The sequence below is a fragment of the Patagioenas fasciata genome, chromosome 9 (genome assembly GCF_037038585.1).
Source record: "Patagioenas fasciata isolate bPatFas1 chromosome 9, bPatFas1.hap1, whole genome shotgun sequence".
In the NCBI taxonomy this organism is placed as follows: Eukaryota; Metazoa; Chordata; class Aves; order Columbiformes; family Columbidae; genus Patagioenas; species Patagioenas fasciata.
Window position 1 is genome coordinate 19,718,363 of NC_092528.1, and position 19,452 is coordinate 19,737,814.

Below are 19,452 nucleotides of genomic sequence, written 5' to 3' on the forward strand. Positions count from 1 at the left end.
GGAGGGGGGCAGGCCCGGGCGCACCCCCCCGCACAGCCACACACGCCGGGATCCCCACGGGGGTGCTCCCCAGCTCTGTGTGGGTGTGCACGGGTGGGGGCGCGTGTCCGTGCGTGTGTCCGCAGCGCGGGTGCGCGGCCGTGCGCGCAGGTGGCGTTGGTGGCAGAGCGGCTTCACCGCAGCGGCGGCGCGGGAGGCGGCTGCTCACTTTGCTGATGGATGGATGGCTGGGAAAGATCCCGCCATCCCATTTGTGCTCGGTTCAGACGTCTTTCCTCTGTGCTTTTCTTTTTTTTTTTCTCCAAAGTCTCCCTGGGAATTTTGTATTTTGCAGCCTTTTTTTTTTCCCCTTCCTTCCTGCTGAGGATACGTTTCGCTTGCCAAGTTTGTAGTGACACCTCTCAGATTCCCCCACTCCCTGCCTTTTTGGATCTATTACAGTGCCCGTTTGTATATTGACACACCGTATTTTTTGCCTCTTTTTCAAGAAAATTGGAATTCTTTGGGAAGCTAATGGATACTGAGGAGGACAGTCCTAAAAATCTCCTTTTGAATCTGTAAAAGAGGTGTATGAAGAAATTCTTATATTCAGTCATCAATTTAGCTTCATACTAAGCACCTCGAAGTACTTATGATTGCAGAGCAGGTGCAAGCGAGGATTAGTAATAAGGTAAGGGAGCTCTTTCCATCTTTGAGACAGTAGCATTTGCTCAGGGTTCTCAGCAGCTTCTTTTTTTCTCATAGAGTCTGGGCTGGTTTATTTGCATTTTCAGTGCTGTTCTCCCGTCCTTCCGAGTCTTTTTCTAACACGCCTGCTTGCTTCATCACTAAAATATACGTTATTTCTCCCTGCCTGCTCTGTATTTGGGAGTTTCTTTGCGGTGCACATGTTTTGGCAGTGATTTGGTAACTGTTTAAAACCACCAATCCTCTGTTTAAAATGATTTCTTATCTTGCACTTTCCCCACCCAGCAGGATTTCTGAAAAGCCCCGCAGAAAAATGCAACACAGAAGCTATTTTTATTTGCCTTTTAAAAAAGAGAGAAGTAGTTAACGTTCCCTTAGGAGAAAACTAGGCAGAGGTTGGCGGGGGAGGGGTAGCAATCAGGTTCTCCCTCTAAAAGCAAATGAATCCCCCCCCTCGCCGGTGGTTCCCGGGGCTGAGGCCGGTTTCTGGGCCGCACCGAGGTCCAGCCCCCGCCTGCGGCACCGGAGCCGCCCCCGCGCTGCTGCCGCCGGCTCGGCGGGGACCCAGCCCCGTCCGCCCTCCGTCCCTCCCAAAGTTTCTTCTTCCCCCCACCCCCGAGACCCTTCGGCGGAGGAGGGGGCGGTGAGCGGAGCTCGGGGGAGCACCTGCCCTGAATTCCACCCGCTTCTGGGGGCTGTGGCGTGTGGAGAGCGGGGAGTCATTCCTTCTGGGTGGCTGGGGACAAGGGAAGGAGGAAAAGGATACCCTTGCTTGCTTCTGAGAGGCTCTCGCTCTCCATTAGCGAGCTTTACTAATTTTTATTCTATCTGCTCCGTTTAGTGATATAAATGGCACAAGCAAGGGTATCAGTTACCTGCTAACCGTGGCAATAGTCTGTGTTTTTTATGGGATTTAATGATTTGTCTTGTGTTGAAAAAGCTCTTGTGACGTTAACAATAAAGAACTCCATAAATCATCTAAATGAATTGTGTTCCAGTAAAGGCAGTTTTTACTCCTTTGCTATGTATCTGCTCATCCAGATAATTAATTGCACTAGCAGTTGTGAATATGTTTGTGGTAATAAAGGTGCCATTACTAAAAAGTAACTTCATTTATACGGGTCCCATGTTTATTGAACTACTACTGTGTGCCTTAGCTGTAGACAGCCACTATTCTTTCAAAATATCGAGAGATCAGGTTATTGTGAAGTGAGCGTGGTGTGTGAACATACCTGTTCGGTGAAGTGACACATTCCTTGACACTTGGAAGAGTGAAACCTCATTAAACGGCTTCGGTGACTTAGGCTGAAAGCAGGAGGTAATCATCACATAGGCCTTCTGATTGCATATTGTGATTAAAAGATGAAGAAAACTTTTTTTCTTTTGTAATCTTGATGATTCTATGATTAGTTTTTTAAAATCTTCTTAAAATAAGCAGGGGCTGTGGAGTCCAGTCCTTCAGCAGGATATAGCAGTATTCCTGCAGTGCTGTGAGGAAAGCTTCTCTTTCATGTTATCCTTTTCTGTTGCTTTATTTCCATCTTCTGTAGTAATGATTGTATTTTTTGATCCATTATTTACAGTCAGGATGCATTGAAAAGGCTGGAGTAAAATATTGCTGTTCTTACAGATGAAAACATTCTATGAGGAAAAGAATCAAGTTTGACTGTTTCAAGAGCGTTGTTAATACACAGGATTTACATTTGCTTGAGTTTTCTTTCCACTGCCTTTGACAATCTTTAATGTTATCTGCAACTGGTGATGTAACATGTATCTACATGTACATATATCATCTGTGTAGCTTATTGTCTTCAGCTGGAGCGCCATTCAATGTTGCTGACAAGTCATTCACTGCTCACAAACATTAATCAGCAATTGAACAGGTGCAGATTCAGTTCACCATATGAGTACTTGGGCTGGTGGTTGCTGAAGATCATACAATTATATAGATATGTGACATGCTGGGCCCTTCAAAAACTTCTTACCTTGTATCTTTTGAGAGAGGAGAGGGGAAATAGCCACATGCAAAATCTGGTACGACTGAATTCCTTGTGCAGGTGTTTAAATAATGTTCAAGGAACACAGATCTAAGAAGCTATTTCATGCAATGCCTGTACATTTTAGTCTCTGAGACCCTCTGAATAGAGTGTTTTATTAGTATGAAATATCACAGAGATGCTGAGTTCAAGCCTACTGTCCTTATTCAAGTAAAATTTGCATAAACTTCACGAATTTACATGTAAGGATGTTTTTAGTGCTGCAGTCAGACAATTTATATGGTAACTTCAATGCCAATATTATTTATTTAAAGCTAATTTGACAGTGTTAGACATTTCACTGTTTATTTCTGTAAACTGGAAAAGGTCAAAGGGTGTTTCCTGTCGTGTCATCAGTACAGCCACTGTCGTTCTCTCTTTGCCAAAGAGCAGTTACTCAACGAGGACAGACTTAGATTTGAGCTTTTAAAATGTCTTTCCTCTGAATGTCAAGAACATTTAGAAAACTGAATTGGTGACTCACTGGAAGGATTGTCTATATTCCTTTTTACTCTTCATTACCTTTTATATTGTCTGTAAATGCGAGCATAATCTGGTTCTTGAATTGACATGTCGTTGCTTGAATAAATTGTTTATTTATTTGTTTAATTTCCTGTTTGAACATAGTTGTCCCCATATGCTGTAATAATGATAATTGCTTAAGCGACAGCAAGTTGCAAGCAAATGCTTGAGTTCATGGGTCAACATAGTGATTCATGACTGGATAGAGAACATTGCTGATCAAGGTATACAGCAAATTAAATCTCCAAACATAATTTCTGGTAGAGGTATGATGCATTTCCTATTTAGTTCTTGATGTTAAATTAGCTTCGGCAGTCTCAGTTCAGATAGTAAACAGTATTACAAGCCTCTTGTATTTTAATCCACAATATGGGAGTCTACAATTTTGCAATGGATAACCAGAGAAACAGTCTTCCAGATACCAAAGAAATTAATTTATTGTACCCAAGTCCATCCAGTTACTAATACTACTGTTTGGTCCCATTTCAGCTTTTACTTGAAGTGTCATAGTGCTTTTCAGTAGTGAGCAGCTATCAATATCCTAATTTTTACTGGTGGGAAAAGTACCTGAAGTGGGTGACTAATCTGAGATTGTGTGGTGATTCAGTAGCAAGTGTAAAGACCAGACCTGTGGCTTTTGTTGCTCAGTTCCAGGCTGTAGCCACTAGATGGATATGAAACTTCTGCAAGAGTTCCAAATGTTTCTGAGGAAGAAAAATGAATACTCAAGGAAAGAAATCAGCTTAACTGAAGTACTTAGGGGCTGTCATGTGGGACAAGAGTTGGACTTGATCTGTGTGGGTCCCTTCCAACTCAGGACATTCTGTGATTGTAGTTTGACCTGAAATCACCAACCGATTAAAAAACTCGCGTGAGTGCACACAAAGTATGGTTGTGTAGATCTCACTGCTTTAGAAGACCAGACTAAAAATGCAGCCTTGTATACATCATATATTTCCTCATGCAACAAGTTGGTAAACTAGATGTCTCGCTCATTTCATGGCTTTTCAGTGTACAGGCTAAGAGCTTCCTGCTGCTGACAGCTTAGTGAGATTTCTCCCTCGCTCCACAGATTGGTGAACCGAGCTTTAAGTCTGAACATTTGTCTGCAGAGGTCCATGGGGCATAGAAGAGTAATGGCCAGAAATCTGTTGTGTATCCAAATGCTTAAGAGTATGCTTTTGTCATAAATAGGTTTAAATATTTCACGAGAGTCCAGTTTTAGTTATGGAAATGATGGTATTGTTGTAATACTAGATGCTAGGTTGATTTCTGCAACTTTCTAGGAAATGGTGATACCCTTGTATGGGTCTTGCATACTGGAGAACTTTTTGCAAAGCCAGAAAAATTACATTATATGAAGCCTTTTTTTTTGCTTTAAGTATTGTCTATCTGAAGATACGTTTCTCAAATAAAATTTTTTAGTAGTTTCATCAATGTGAAGACTCTGAAAGAAATCTTTGACCATGCCCTTTTCTCCCCAGCAGAGAAAAAAGCCCTGTGCTTCCGAGAGGGCCTGTGCTTGGGGGAAGGTTTTCAGATGCCTTTTCTCTGTGGAGGAGGAGGCTGGACAAGCCACCTGCACAGTAGGAAAAGGAGCATGGGAAAGATGAGGGGACTGAAAGTAGGAAGAACGAAGCTAGAAAGAAGACATGTATCAGAAAAGATATCTTGAACTTAGTGATTGTAAATTGCTACTAATTGATATAATAGATGCCTCATTATCTCTAAAGCTCTGTTGCGAAATGCACTAGCCATGTGAAATCCTGAAATGTCACTGTGCAACTGCGGTCCAAAATCCACCTGATTTTGTCAGTGCATTTGCACTGGTTTACAACAGGGCTAAAGCAGTGGAGAACTGTGATTTTACTGTTTAGTTGTCTTTGTTATTGTTGATGAGTTTGGAACATAAAACTTTGTAATGTGACTTAATATTATGCAATAAAAAGTAGAAGGAATTGATGGAGTAATTGTTCATCAGCTTAATAACTTCATATACTGTGAGAGGACTAACTTTATATACTATATAGAGGGGAGAAATGCAGGGAAAGAAAGCATTTCTTTTTGAGCATTTTGGTAAAATAATATAAAACCAACTATAAGATGTTTTCCAGAGGCTTAATAATGGTACTGCAATTAGCATAAAATTTCCAGGGGCTGGGATAAATAAATACCAGATGCGCTGATTTATTTGTTTAGGATTTGATCCTTTTCCTATTGAGGGGAACCTTTATTACTGAGAGGAAGGGAAATGGGGAGGGTGTATTGTTCCACTGCTGTGGATGGGGGACTTTCCATCCCAGTTGCCAGAAAACAGCACAAGAGGGTTCTGAATTTTAAAACAGAAATTTGAAGTAGAAATTCTGTTTATATAGTTATTTGCCAACCCTCAATAGGGTGAAAGTTCATTTTTAAGGAAGTAGGAATATACCTATGAGTATTTATTTTTGACTCCTGCCTTTTGTTTTGTTCAGCAATTATTCGTAATTGGCTTATCTGTTATTTTCCTCTGGCTGAGATATATTTGACTTTATTAAAAAAACCTCCAAACTCTTGAACTTGGAAAAATTAGGACCAGTTCTGATTGAGCATATTTGTTGGACAATTAATATTAAAAGCTGATGAAGTTTTATTGGAAGATGTAGCCAGGTAGCAATTTATATTGCAGTAAAAAGGAAATTAGATGTTACTAAGTTATAAACAAGCTGAGTGTTGAGGCTTTATTCATTATTGTTTGTATTTCTTGGGCAACCAGAAGGAACATTTGCTGCAACTAACATTTAAGAACAGAGCAAGTTTTAGAAAATGCAAAACCTAATGATTTAATTACTCTTTATTCACATCCACCAGTTTCTACTCTTTCAACTGTGATGTTATTGCAGATTGTTGCTGAGGTCAAAGTTGACTCTTAATTTTTTTTGTGTTTTAGGAAGTTTGCTGGAGTAATTAGGACACAAATCTTGTAGTATTTGGAAACTTAATGATGGAGAAGATATTAAAAGGGTGCCACAGCTTTCCTTTTTTGCTATTTAGCAACATTTTGCATTGCCTTGGTTCTTGTCAGAGACCTAGAGTAACTTTTTTTCTTTTTCCGCAGTTTAACAAGTTCATAGGAACTGTGCAGTGGCTTGTGCCATTGACGGTGGCATAAAGAGGGAGGAGAACCAGTGTGATAGTTTGATCTTTGCTTTTCCCATACTTGCTCTTCGCTCAGCTGCTGGGGCTGTGATGCAGCAGTTGTGCTGTGCCAGATTTTTCCAGCACACCACATGTCCACAAGAAAGAAATGCTGGGGACACTTTCAATCTTACGCCTTTTCTTGGCACTTACATGAAAATATATTCCAGTACTCGATCTATTTTGTTTTCCCATCCATAAATCCAACTAATACCTTGAACTGCTGAAAGGATTAATGAATGCTTGGAAAGCTCACTGCAGATGGAAAAAATACAGTGCTGCTTCTTCAGATCATTATGTATAACACAGGATAGTTTGAAAGTTAGGAAAATTGTATAAAGGCTATGGCAGATGAAACAAGAAAATATTAAACCTCCTATTAATGGGAGAGCCATAAGTGTTTCTTCATCTGCCATCTCTTCCTGGTTCAGAGACCAGAAATGCCACAAATGATCCTGTTCTGGTGAGTCTTCTCTTTGTAATGGCATTTGAAACAGAGTTTCATGTGGGGAAATCTGGTTGGACTCTGATGGACACTGTTCAGATTTTGTGAAATGTCAATATTCTTTTTAAAGTATGATTCTTCCAAAATAATGAAGCATCACTATGTATATGGGCCTGATCATTCATAAAATGATTATTTTTTTTTTAAAGGTAAATTGCTTAATATAAACTCAGATTATATTTGTGAGAGAAATCAACATTTGTGATGAGAAGTCAGAATCCAGTTACATTTCTAGTATGCTATAACAAAGTATTTTGAATTTAATTTGCTCCTTAGATAGAAACATATTTCTTTGAGAATTACAACTTCATAGGTAGAACATTTTTTCAGATTTTAAAAATAGCTTTGAATAATTAGGAAAATGTAACAAAAACTGTAACAGACCTTTAGCTATCATAGGACTGTGGTGAAAATGTCTGTGATGCTAACTATTGCAGCTCTTCTCCTACTCTAATATTTTATATGGGATCAGGTAACCTGTCAAATTCAGAGAAGTACTAACCAGGGTACTACACTGGCTTAGTTTCAGAAAAAAAAAAAGGGAGTGAAACTTTTAACAGAACTCAAAAATATGTAAACACTAAGAATATGTGATCTCAGCCAAAAAGTTGTGCCTGGCGTTAGTTAAGCAATCTACTTGATGTTTAACTGGTAATATACTTGAGCTGGCATTTTGCAATCTCACATTAATATTGGATATTTCAAAAATGCAAGCTGATTCTTAATCAAAGCAGTGTGATGCTAGTCATCTTAATCAAAGCAGTGTCAATGCTAGCAACAAGTCTTGTCTTAACTTCGGTTATCTGCCATGTGATAACATGATACTGAGTAGTGTGGTGCTTTCCGAGCTCTTTCTCTGAAGACAGTTTCACTGCTTAACTAAGCTGAATTTCACTGCACTAAAGAAACCATATCTGTGAAAATAAATTATTTTACAGACTGACAAACCTGGTCCTGCATAATGCTGAGTTTCCACAGTGAGAACCTAAATTAAAATACAGATCTGTAAATCCTGGAGAGCCGTGTTGGTGTAGGCACCAGGGGGAGCCGCTTGCCCAACTCTTGGCCATGTAACATCTCCGAGGCTGGAACAAAAGGGGACGAAATGGCAGGGGAAAAAACAAAAAGATAACCTGTTGAACACTGTCCACACACGAAAAATAACTTTTTGAAGTTGAAGCTATGTTTAGTGTGTTGATCTGTTGACCAAATCTGACGTTTTTCTTGCATTGACTACTCTTAATTACATTAATATTCTAATCTATTTTTTCTAGATTGTTGTCATAAAAACATTTTGCAACTTACAAAGAAGGTATAATAAAAATAATGATTTTCCATTACAACTGTAACTTTGGATTCTCTCTTCACTATAATAACGTAAATACATTTTATATTTACATATTGGACCCTTTTACCATTTGTATTCTTAGTTGGTACAGTGTGATAGCTGGTAGGAATAGAAATAAAGCTAATCATTATTTTCCTCACCTGCCAGCTCTTTTTTTTTTTTTTCTCTGTAGTAATCCCATATTTTATATGGGAGAATGTATATTCTCTTAGATTACTGACAACTGAAATCTGTGCGATATAACAATTCTGGACTCCATCTAAAGTATTACTATTTAAGTATTTGTATGCAAGTGAAGTTCATAGGTTGCAAAGTGAAATCAGGGCTGAGCTGATATAAAAATACCACCACCTGCCCCAAACCACCTCACAGACACTGCTATAAAGCATTTGTAATCTATGTGCGAGGACAGACAAAAGACAAGAGAAAGGAAATACTGACTTTCCAACAAAAGATGACTTAAGCATTTGCTTAACTGCTTCTGCAAGTTGTCCAGGGTCACAGCAGTGGCCTCTGGCAGAGTGAGGAATTGAACCTGAGCCCCTGAAGTCCTTGCCCAGCACCTTGGTCGTAAGATACTCCTTCTTCTTTTAACCTTACCTCTATAAAAAGTGATCTCTGCATACTGAAGATAATACTTTTAAAACTAGATTTGTGTGTTCTACTGCCTCTGTAGTAAAATTCACTTATTTACAGGCATGCACGCAGAGAGGCACACGCGCAAATCCTTTCCTCAGACAGGGGCTTTGCTGATAAGGCAATACAATAGTACTAAAATCAATTCATGTGGAGCTTCAAAGTTATTAAGCTGTAGCAATTTAAGTGTATTCAATCTGTCTGCTTAAGAGATTTCTGAGGCAGGTACCTACCACAGAGAGTATGTGTATGTATACATATGCATACAGACATTTCTAGAATATATATACTTCTATCTATATGTAATTAGTTATTTAAAAGTCAAAATTAGAAACTGAGTTTATCTGAGGCATTACTGAAAGTGGAGTGGCTGAGAAGTTTCAGCACTCATAAAGGGGTCTGGCTTTCTTTTACTTGATAACAGAGATCAGAAAAAACTAATTTATTTTCTGCTAGGCCTGGAATGAATGGACATGCTTCACAATTTCACATTTGGACTAAATCTACTAATAAAATTATTCTACGGTTCAATATTTTGCAAGTTATACTGCCAGATTTAAATGGCAAACTAAGTTCATTGAGAAGATACAGAACAAAAGTTTGCTTCAACAATGTATTTTCCCTATTTCTCCCGTATGAAGCGATTTGCAAATACGTGTAACTGATAATTGCACTAGCTGACTAGGAATGGGGTGGTGTGATGGTCTTTGTCTGAAACGCTCCAGCTCAGAACTAGACATCCCTCTGTGCTTCCTGGCTGAAATGGGTGGGTAGAGGATCAGGGGATACGGATGAAAAGATGTATTCAGATCAAGTACAGTGTTGTCAAAGCACTATTTGAAACTGTCATATACATACTGTCACATACATTGCACTTTCTCAAAGGAGTTTGCAAATATATTTTTCTAAGTGAGGCTATTTATCTAAAAACCTTCTCTCAGAAAACAGTAGCTGTTGTTTGCATCTTGAAAGAAATTATTTCTAAGACAAAATGAACCTGCACTAACTCACTACTTTGTGCAAGGTGATATATTAAAACCTGGAGGATTATGAAAAAAATCAAGGTGGAAGGCAGCAGAATGGTACTTGAAACAAAATCTGCATAATTGTAAATTGACACACACTGGTGGAATGACTCTGTATTGTGACAAAGTCTGGTTTGTGGGTTGTGTCTAAAGACTAAAGAAGTTACGATTTGTTCCTTGGCAGTTCACCCTAATTTGAACAGGACATGGAATGATCCTTTAGAGCTACAACCAAAACCAAGCAACTGAGGCTTAGCACGAAGTCCACTGAAATCCATGGAAAATTTCTCATTGATGTCGGTGGTCTTTGTCAGAGCTACTGAAAAGTGATCCAATGTTACATTCTCCATTAAATAATGTAAAATTTCTGCATCCCTGTCTGTAGTGTTTCTGTAAAGAAACTTCTTCATTGCTTTCCTTTAAAAAGATCTCAAGGAAAATTAGGTGCTCAGTTATTCACCTAAGTCTCTACTGAACCTTCTTACCAACAATGCAATTCCGAAGTTCAAACATACTGTTGTCAAAGGGCAAAGTGCACACAAAACGGACAGGCTGTTGGGCACAACTGGACTTGTAGTGCCAACTTGAGGTTATTTGATGCATTGGGCATCGCTCAGGGGTTCAGCCCAGACACATTGCAAGGGGGCTTAACTTCTGCTAAAGTGATCCTCTCAATGGAACGAGAGCATAAACTAATCACCTGATGGGTTTGGTGTAATGGGTTGAGTGCATTGTGTTAGGAAAGGAGGTTAACTTTCTCTGAAACTTTGAGTCCTAGCCACCCTCACTGAAAGCATTAAAAGGCCAGAGTTTCCTGATCCCTTTTGACGGCTCTTTTGTCCATACAATGATGCGTAACTTGGGCCAGTGAACATGAACGTTAGAACGTTATTTTTGGATTTCCTGATTTAAAGCAGTGCTAGTATGAGTCACTGCATTTCATGTGGTGGAGACTACACATATGTATTTAAGGGTTCCTTGCTGGTTTTGCCATCTTTTAAAAGTGGAAAAGATGCCAAATGATGTAAGAAACTGTCTTTGTGATAAATTGCTGAATAGCGTGCACTCACGCAGTCACAGACACACATACACATTAATTTACATGTTAAATTACAAAATAATCAATTTATCTGTCCTGGTATCTGGATATAGATAATGGATGTGCTACTTATTTATATAACTCGGAAATGTTTACAATGCTTTGCAGGCCCCCAATTAGACAAGTAATAAGTTATAATAGCTTTTTGATTAACTTCTTGGCAGTAGAAGCTGGATTTACCTGATATGGAGCCTGTTGCTGGCAGTGGATTCACCAGAAACCACCTGCTCAAGAGGATTAATTCTGTAATTGAATCTTTGCTAATTTTAGTGAATGTGTTTTGTTTTCTTAGGCCCAGTTTGTGGTGGATTCTGGCATGTGAGTATGGAGCAGGGAAATGTAAATGTTTTCCCTTCCAGTGCCCTCAATGGAAGCTGACAGTGTCTGCAGCCTGTGCACTCCAGTGAGCAAAAAGACCATTCCAAGAGTAGTGTTTTTTTAAATATAAAAATTAGAGTCCCACACCCCTTAACAAAATCGAATGTAGAGTAACAGGCAATGAGATACCTTAACTGGAGTTCTTTAAATACTCAAAACCCCCCAAAACTGGTAATATTCAATTCCACTGTTTTTAGAGTAATTTCTGTTGAACTTGTTGTTTTTTACTATTAAATTAGATTTGGATTTTCCCAGATCATGCAATATGTTCTTTGAAGGCAGCTTGTACTGCAGCTCCACCAGTACATTAGATGTCAAAGTTGTACTGGGTTGCTTTATGCTCTAACGGTTTGACAGATGGCAGGCTGAGCTGCTACCAATTCTTCACTTTAGCTGGACTTTCTTTTCTAGGAATTTGTTGGGAGCACCATCCATGTTTTTGCCAATACAAATGAAGTTCAACTGAAAATTGGAGGGCTGTAGTTTTCTCCTGGTTTTCAGGTTTAAGTGACTAAATTGTTACGTATTCATCTTATGTACCCTAGAGATCGGGGAGAGGCTGCAAGTGATGCAGGAGTTATTCACCTTCTGAAAGCCTGATGCAAGGCATCTGCCTTGAATACCTCAGTGTTGGCTCCGGCAGCCCTATATCATACCATGTCACTCGATATGTTGGTCTGACCTTAGCAGCGTGAAGTTATGGGGTTGGAATTTTTTTTTTTTCCCCCATATATGTGCATTTACAGAAGATTTTTGAAGCTGGGGAACAGAAAAGTGCAGTGTTGGGATTTTCAGCTGTTGCAGGAGAATAGGGGCTGGGGCAGATGGAAGATCTGGAGCCTCCCTTAGTGCCTCAGCTCAGCTTGACCTGCAGTAAATCTATTATAATATACTAGTGACTGGCTGGAGGTTTGTGCTGAAACAAGCACAGGAGTATTGTTAAATCTTTTACATACAATTCAGGGTGTTAGCTCACACAGGATAAGGAAGGAAATATTATTCTCTTAAGAAAAATACAACAAAAATGCGAGCAAGTTTGTTATCCATGTGAAGTCCTCAGATGCAGGCCTACAAGAAAACCTGTAACACTGCTGAAATATATGTGGCAGGGTTTTTTCCAGATGAATACTTTTAATAAAACATTTTCATAATTTCCACACAGTGGTAATAATTTTATTGCTTTTCTTTATCTATACCTATTACTGTTCATAGAGTAGCTGCTCAGTTCTGATAACCTAGTGGAAATGCATTCCAAGTGTAACTCAAGATTTGCAGAATTTCATAAAATTCTCTGAATTTCCACTTCAAAGTACACTGGCACAGTTTATTATGGCTGTTAAGACATCTTTAGGTTTAGTATTTTGATCTGGAAACACAGTTATTTCCTGGTGATTTATATGTTTCTCTTCTGAAGGAATTCAGGGTTTCCAAAGTTATAAGTCCATAATTAAAATTTTGCAATTAGCTGGTCCATCACCATAGTAGCAAAGTATTGGTCTATGGGATTACAGCGAACAGCACTGAATAAACAAAAAAAAAATCAGCCTTGCAGAGCCAGACCCAGCTGCAAAGCCAAGATTTTCCTCAGTGTTTGAGCAGAAAAAATGGAAAGTTGTTAACAGATCACAAGTAAATAACTCTTGAAAGGGAAACTGACCCCGTCCAGGAATGTGTTTATCTGTAGGCATGCTTGTGCTGGTTCTTATCCAAACTTTGTCTTTATTCAATCAGCCAATCCTTTAAACAGGGCCTTTATTTTCAAAACTGAGGCTTGATTTTTTTCCCCTCTGGAGGTGCAGCAGTCACAAAAGAAGATAATCTGAAATGTGTGGGAGTGATAAACGCAATTCCCTTTGCTCACCATTGACATATTCAGTTGTGCCCAGGACCCTGTCTTGTGTTGAAATGAATTCATTGTTACATTTTCAGAAGTCAAATACTTTAAAAGTAGAGGATAAATTATAAAAATGTGCTTCTACTTGAATCTACACGAGGCTGTTAATGATTGTAATGGTAGTTTCTTTCCAATAAACTGCAGAATAAAGTGTTTTCTTGAGCTGTCTGTTCTCAGAATATCTTTTTTGAAAGCCTTTTGGTCTCTGCTCAGGAGCTCTCTGTTGCCTTAGAGATACTCTTGTATATTGTGTACATGAAATAAACCCAACAAAACTGCCTAGGGATTCTGCCACAGTCAGTATAACAACATTTAGGTCCCACCACAAATGGTTCCAACCCCTCTTGATGGTTTGCCAGGCTGGTTTTGCCAGGCTACTTTGTAGGTAGAGGCATTTATTGTATACCTTAGAGAAATTTAAGAATTAGGTATTTATTGTGATCCAAAGGAGAATAAGTGGAGATTTCTGGTCTACAGTTTTCTTTCCCAAGGTTACATTTGCTTTGATTGAGTTGTAGAACTTTTGTACTTGCCTGTATTTTGGTACCTTGGATATAAAATTTTCATAGTTCATACAGCCGTAGAAATCCCTAAAGAATAAAGAGATAAATTTATATATGGTGCTGCCATGATGAGGGAATTAATTTGTCATTTTTCTTAATTTTGTTTGTCTCCGCTAGAACTGCTTTAAAAAAAATCACTCTTGTAACTTGTGAATTAAAAACTTTCTCTATTTTCTGTCTGTGCAACCTCACTGACCCTAATGGCACTGTACAAGTAAAAGCAACACTCAGCTCTGATACTTATTTTATCAGTGCTCTAGCTGTTTTCAGATTATCAGACAAGATTGTCTGTCTTCAGTCTCATGATTTGAGGACTGAAGCTCACATTAATATCTGCTTTCCATTCTTAAAAGCTCAAAGTGCTCTACATCAGAACACAGATATTTTTACACTGACATTTTTTAAGTGTGAAAACCAAGTTGCAGGGAGCGAGTGCAACCACTGAAATTCCCAGAGGGGGTAATAACCAGTGTCTCAAAGAACATATCTTACCTACAGGGATGCATTAGATACTGCTTTAACCCCTCAGTCCACACCCAGTTCAATGCAAGTCAACTTCAGTGCAAACTTTGCCTTTTTGATAAATTGAAGTTTTGAAAAAAGATACATTTAAGGTTTTGACTTTTGAAGGAAAGCCTTGAGTTTGCACAGAGCTCCTCCATAAAGTATGAGAGGCTGAAATTTGCTATAAAGAGGAATACAAGTAGTCTTTTCTCCTTGAAGATTTTTCTTTAGGGTGCTTCCAAAGAGATAATGACTTGTGCAAGATTTCTGTGACCATATTACTAATAATTTAAGTCTCTGAAAAGAGTATTGAGTCTTTTATTGATCAAATATGGAATAAAACTTTTTTTGTCAGTTATGAAACAGGTGTCAAGTCTTCAAATGAAATTGCAGTAGGGAATGATTCTGCAAAGTGCCAAGTATCCTCAATCTTGTATTTGCAATAAATATAAAGATTTTTACTATTTTATGGAAGACTCCATTTAGTTTTGCAAGATACTATCTCTGGTGTCTATAGGATTCATTACTTATAAATATTTAAGCACTACTTCAGCATAAGCACATGATTCATTAGAAGCAAAAGGTTTCAATACTTAATTAGTCAAGTTGTAGTCCAGGTTTGATGTGTGGTACATAAGGGTCTAAATATTTAACAGCTTAAGCAAGTCTGATTCTAATGTAAGTAGCTGCATTAGTTTTTCCAGGAGGATTCTGTTCCTGGTTTCTCAGGTCTTGTACTTATTTCTGTTTTTTTTTTTTATTTATTGGGTAAACTGTGTATAAGAATCTGACTCTCTGAATGCACATGTATAATTTAATTTTTACAAGAAATCTCAGTCGTTTGGCTCTAAGTTAAATGCATGTATAATCAAAAAGTTTAAGCAGTAGGTGGGCTCTGCAATGGATTTTAATATACCGCTTTTATTTGACCACACATTTATTTTGATGCACAGAAATATTTTACACTCTAAGCAGGCCTGCACTGGAAATATCTAACTGCTGCATTATTTCTATTTGGCTGTATTACAGGAACTTCAGAGAACCTGGTCAGGCACCTATGTGTTGTGACAATATTTAACTCTAAAAAACCTACAAATTGGAATTAAAATGGTGATATATGGGAAGCTAAGCTTGTATATTTATGTACGTGCACTACCTAAAAGTTGATTTCTGAAGGGAATTAGGGCTTTAGATCTTTTCACACTCCTGTCTGGAACAAATGTGAAAGAGGTTTATTCAGTGTACCATGCTTCCCAAAACATTAACTTGAATGCTGGTTGCATCAGAGTTTTTAATCCTAGAGTAAGTGGTAATAGCTATGACCAATGTTTTTGGGCCCAACAAACAGTCTACCAGTGAGTAAAATACACAAATCTGTCTATCCCATCATATGAAGCTCACCCTCTTTGAGTAGTTCTACAAGCCAGCTCAACTGACACGCTGACTATTCCCTCTGCTTCAAAGTGATTGTTCTAGACTGATAGTGCTAGTAACGTGTAAAAATATGGAATTTGTCCCTACAGATACGAAATTTTAATCTATAAGGAAGCTATTTGTAGCCAGCTGTTGTGCCTCTTTCTTTATGCTTAAGATGCCAAGTGAGGCAAGCTCTAAAGAATTTCAGTGGGCTGTCTGAGATCTCCCTGAAATGGCAAATAAACTGCACAGTGGTTTGTATTCTCATCTATTTTGTAAATGCTAGAGAGAGAAATAAATCACCACAGATACCGAGACATATGTAAGTTTCAGTCTGAAACATGGACACGCTTCTAGAACTGCAATGAAGAGCTGTCTTTCGTATTTGAAGATGTCAAGCTGCTGGAATCTAGTGATGAGTTGATGTTGTCTGACATCGGTTTCATTATGGCTACTTCCAGGCTTCTCATATTTGGATAGTATGGTTGAAACTTTAGTGCAGCGTACTCTACACAAATGACAGTACCTTGTGCAGAACATGACAGATTTTAGCAAACAGATTAAAGGAAAGTTGAAATGAATTTCTGCTGGTTTTGATTATTTTTGTGCGTGTGGTCTCATACTGTTGCAATGTGTATGGGAATACATTGGTGTATCACAACCTTTAGGATAGAATTTGAAAGGAAGAAAATGAGCATACAGGGTTCTTTTCCTACCATGGAACTTGCTAAAGACCTGTTGTTGGTGATGCTCTAATCGATTTGTACTCTGCCTTATCAGTAGTGTTGAACAGGGATGTAAATTGTGGTTCAGTTGAAACAGTATTAGTTTTACAAGCTGAATAATAAAAAAAAAACTGGTATGCTTTGCTCAGTAAACAAAATTTCCCAATGAATGCCCTTGTTGCTGTGCTTCTGCTTCTTAGTTTGCATGTAGAGTGTCAAAAATCCATTTAAACAGAAGAAACAGATAGTTACAGAGTTTATACCTCTGAGGCTGGTAGAAGTGCTTAAAATTTCGAGTGGGACTCAGTGGAAAACTTGCAACAGGTGTTGGTTGTGTAGACACCATGTGTATGTTGTGTCACTGCAGTATTTGTCTTTCTTACTCGTCCCATAAGAAGAGCTATGCATAGCATCTGGCATAGTGTTTGTTGGAGACCTGCTGCATGGGTCCACCATGGGAAGATAAATCAAGGGTAATGTATGTATTGTATTCTCTCGCTGGAAGGTTTTGTTCTATAGGAGCATTCTGATTATATTATTTTTGCCACCCAGGAACTGAAAACCCACAAGAAATCCAGCTCTCGAGTCATTGAGTCAAGAGTAGAAACAGCAAAGCAATAAGAATGTGATCCAGTTGCCCACACAGTGATGTCCAGGACCCCTTGAAGTGCCCCAGGATGTCCAAGACATCTCATAGTGCTGGTTGGTGTGACAGAGAACTCGTGGAGAAGCACATACCTCTTGGAGTGGGAGCTGAGGGCTGGCTGGGCTGGCCCACAGCAACTGTCACAGCACTGAGCACCCCTGTCTGGGCTGGGGAGTCCTCTCCTGTGCACTTCTGTTGCCAGGGAGGAAATGTTAACCCTGGTGTATTGGCCAGACATGATAATTATTTCCCAAATGATGCATTTACTGTAGTATATATGGAGAATATTTGTCTGGAAATCTAGATTACAGACTGTTACAGCCAGCTGTAAGCCCAAATAGATATGCAATAATTTTGTAATTTTTTTGTTTGTTTTTTAAGAAATAATTTTGTAAAAATTATTTACACTGGTGCTAGAAGGCATTGTGAGGATTAAGTCTCAGGTGCAGATGCAGCACAAATTTTACCTCATTGCTGTTTATAATCAAGACAAGGGAATTTAATGTCAGTTCTCCAACAAACAATCATCTCTCTGCAAACTCCAGCCTCAGATGAAGAAGCCATCCACTTACGAGTTGTGGTTGAAACACGGATATCGCTAACGTGGAAAATGGTCTGGCATAAGCAAGTGCATTTCCCCATAACCTCAAGGAGTTATTAGTGGTAACACTGTCTTTCATTATTTGCCTTTCCTGTATTTAATCTGTGTCCTAGAGGTAAAGAGCTTTACAATCAGGAAGTAGTTTTTTGACTCATCTAATCCCAGCTGGTATTTCTTTATTTATAGTCAATTTTAAATATTTAATTCATATTTTTTTACTCATTAACAGCATAGTTCTACAACTGTGTTATAGTTGTTTATTGCCAATTAAAGTGGATTAGGATTTTTCAGACTGAAAAGTATTAAAATCTTTTCTTAGTATGAAGATTAGATGAATTTTATCGTTTCAATCAACACTTAATTCACATCACTGTCTGATGATATTCATTTTTAGAATTTTCATTGCCTTGAAAAAAACCTAAACAAAATAAAAGGAAACTTCAGCGGGTGCAATATCCTAAAAAATTAATAATGGATTGCAGGTGGCATATGTTTTCTATAGCTCTGTTTTGGCAATTTTACTTAACTGTAACACATTGTTTTTGCTAGTCCTGTGAAGAAACTTGCACTATGATGGATAACGCATCATGAATAATTAGACAATGCGAGGCTGTAAATCCCAACAGAAACAATGCATCTCTCAGATTAGTTGTTTCTTCTGCAAAGGGCAGCATGCAATGATGGAACAGAGCCATTCGTTTCAGATACATTCCATTTGCAAGTAATCTTTCATGTGGCAGAAAAACAAGATGTATGATAGTTTACATGTCAATTAAAGCATGTTAGGAATGAAAGAGCATTTTCAGAAGCCTGAAAACAAAGGTTTTCAGATGAAGAATTAGCTCTTGGCTAGAGACTAATACCTGTGCAAAAATCAAATGGCCTCATTATGAACCTGCCTTCCTTAGATTCTTGTAATTAACAATGAAAATGAATGGGAAGGACTTGTCTTGTAATTAGTGCAGGTTGGGACATCTGAACTGTCCCAGCAAGAGCATCTGAACTTTCCCAGTGCAGTGAAAGAAAACTTCAAAGAAGTCATTCTTTCAGTTCAGTTGGCTGATTGCATTGGGGTTTTTAAAGGATTAGCTCCCTGCTGTGGCAAATAAGTATTGAAATGCTGGAAGTGCTGATTTTCAGAAAGACTGCTCAGAATGAAAGCTGTTTTTTCTTTCTATTAATCTTATTCCCATGTGTCACTAGAATGTAGAAGGTGGGGAATTCGGGGAGGAATCTGCATGATGATAGGAGTGCACTTTGACCTTCTTGTAATACGGTCTCTCCTTTGGACTGGGAAGTTTTCAATGCTAGTATGTCAATCAGTTGTCTTAAATTCATGAGTCTTTAAAATAATTGAAGTGGGTGAAAAAGTACTGATGAGAATGATATTATGGAATGGGGGGGGATATATTCACAAGTAGAATGTTCTTTACTATTGACTGTTGTTCCAGGTATCTTTAAAGCCACTATTCTCCATTTTGTGTTTAAAGAAACTTTTTTTTTTTTAAGATTCTACAAGTTTTTGCCTTTAGTCACATGATGCATTTTCCAGTTCTGGTTCCGTGCCAATAAACTAATAACACAGTGTTCTTTTTAATGAGGTGGCAGTTTTCTTGCCTCTGGAAATTAAGAATGTCAGTCTGCAGCAATTTGGCATGAGGGTGGCTCTGCCCGTATCACTCTCTTCCAG

The 19,452-nt window shown here is 38.4% G+C and overlaps 1 protein-coding gene across 2 annotated transcripts in view; it reads left to right on the top strand.

Annotated features, from left to right (window-relative positions):
• Positions 1-227: 227 nt before the first annotated feature.
• The window catches only part of NLGN1 (neuroligin 1), a 378,226-nt gene continuing 359,001 nt past the window's right edge, over positions 228-19,452 (top strand). For both annotated transcript variants that reach the window (XM_071812568.1, XM_065844748.2), the window contains exon 1: positions 228-670. The gene's annotated coding sequence lies outside the window, so the exon portion shown is untranslated. The remainder of the gene's footprint in view (positions 671-19,452) is intronic.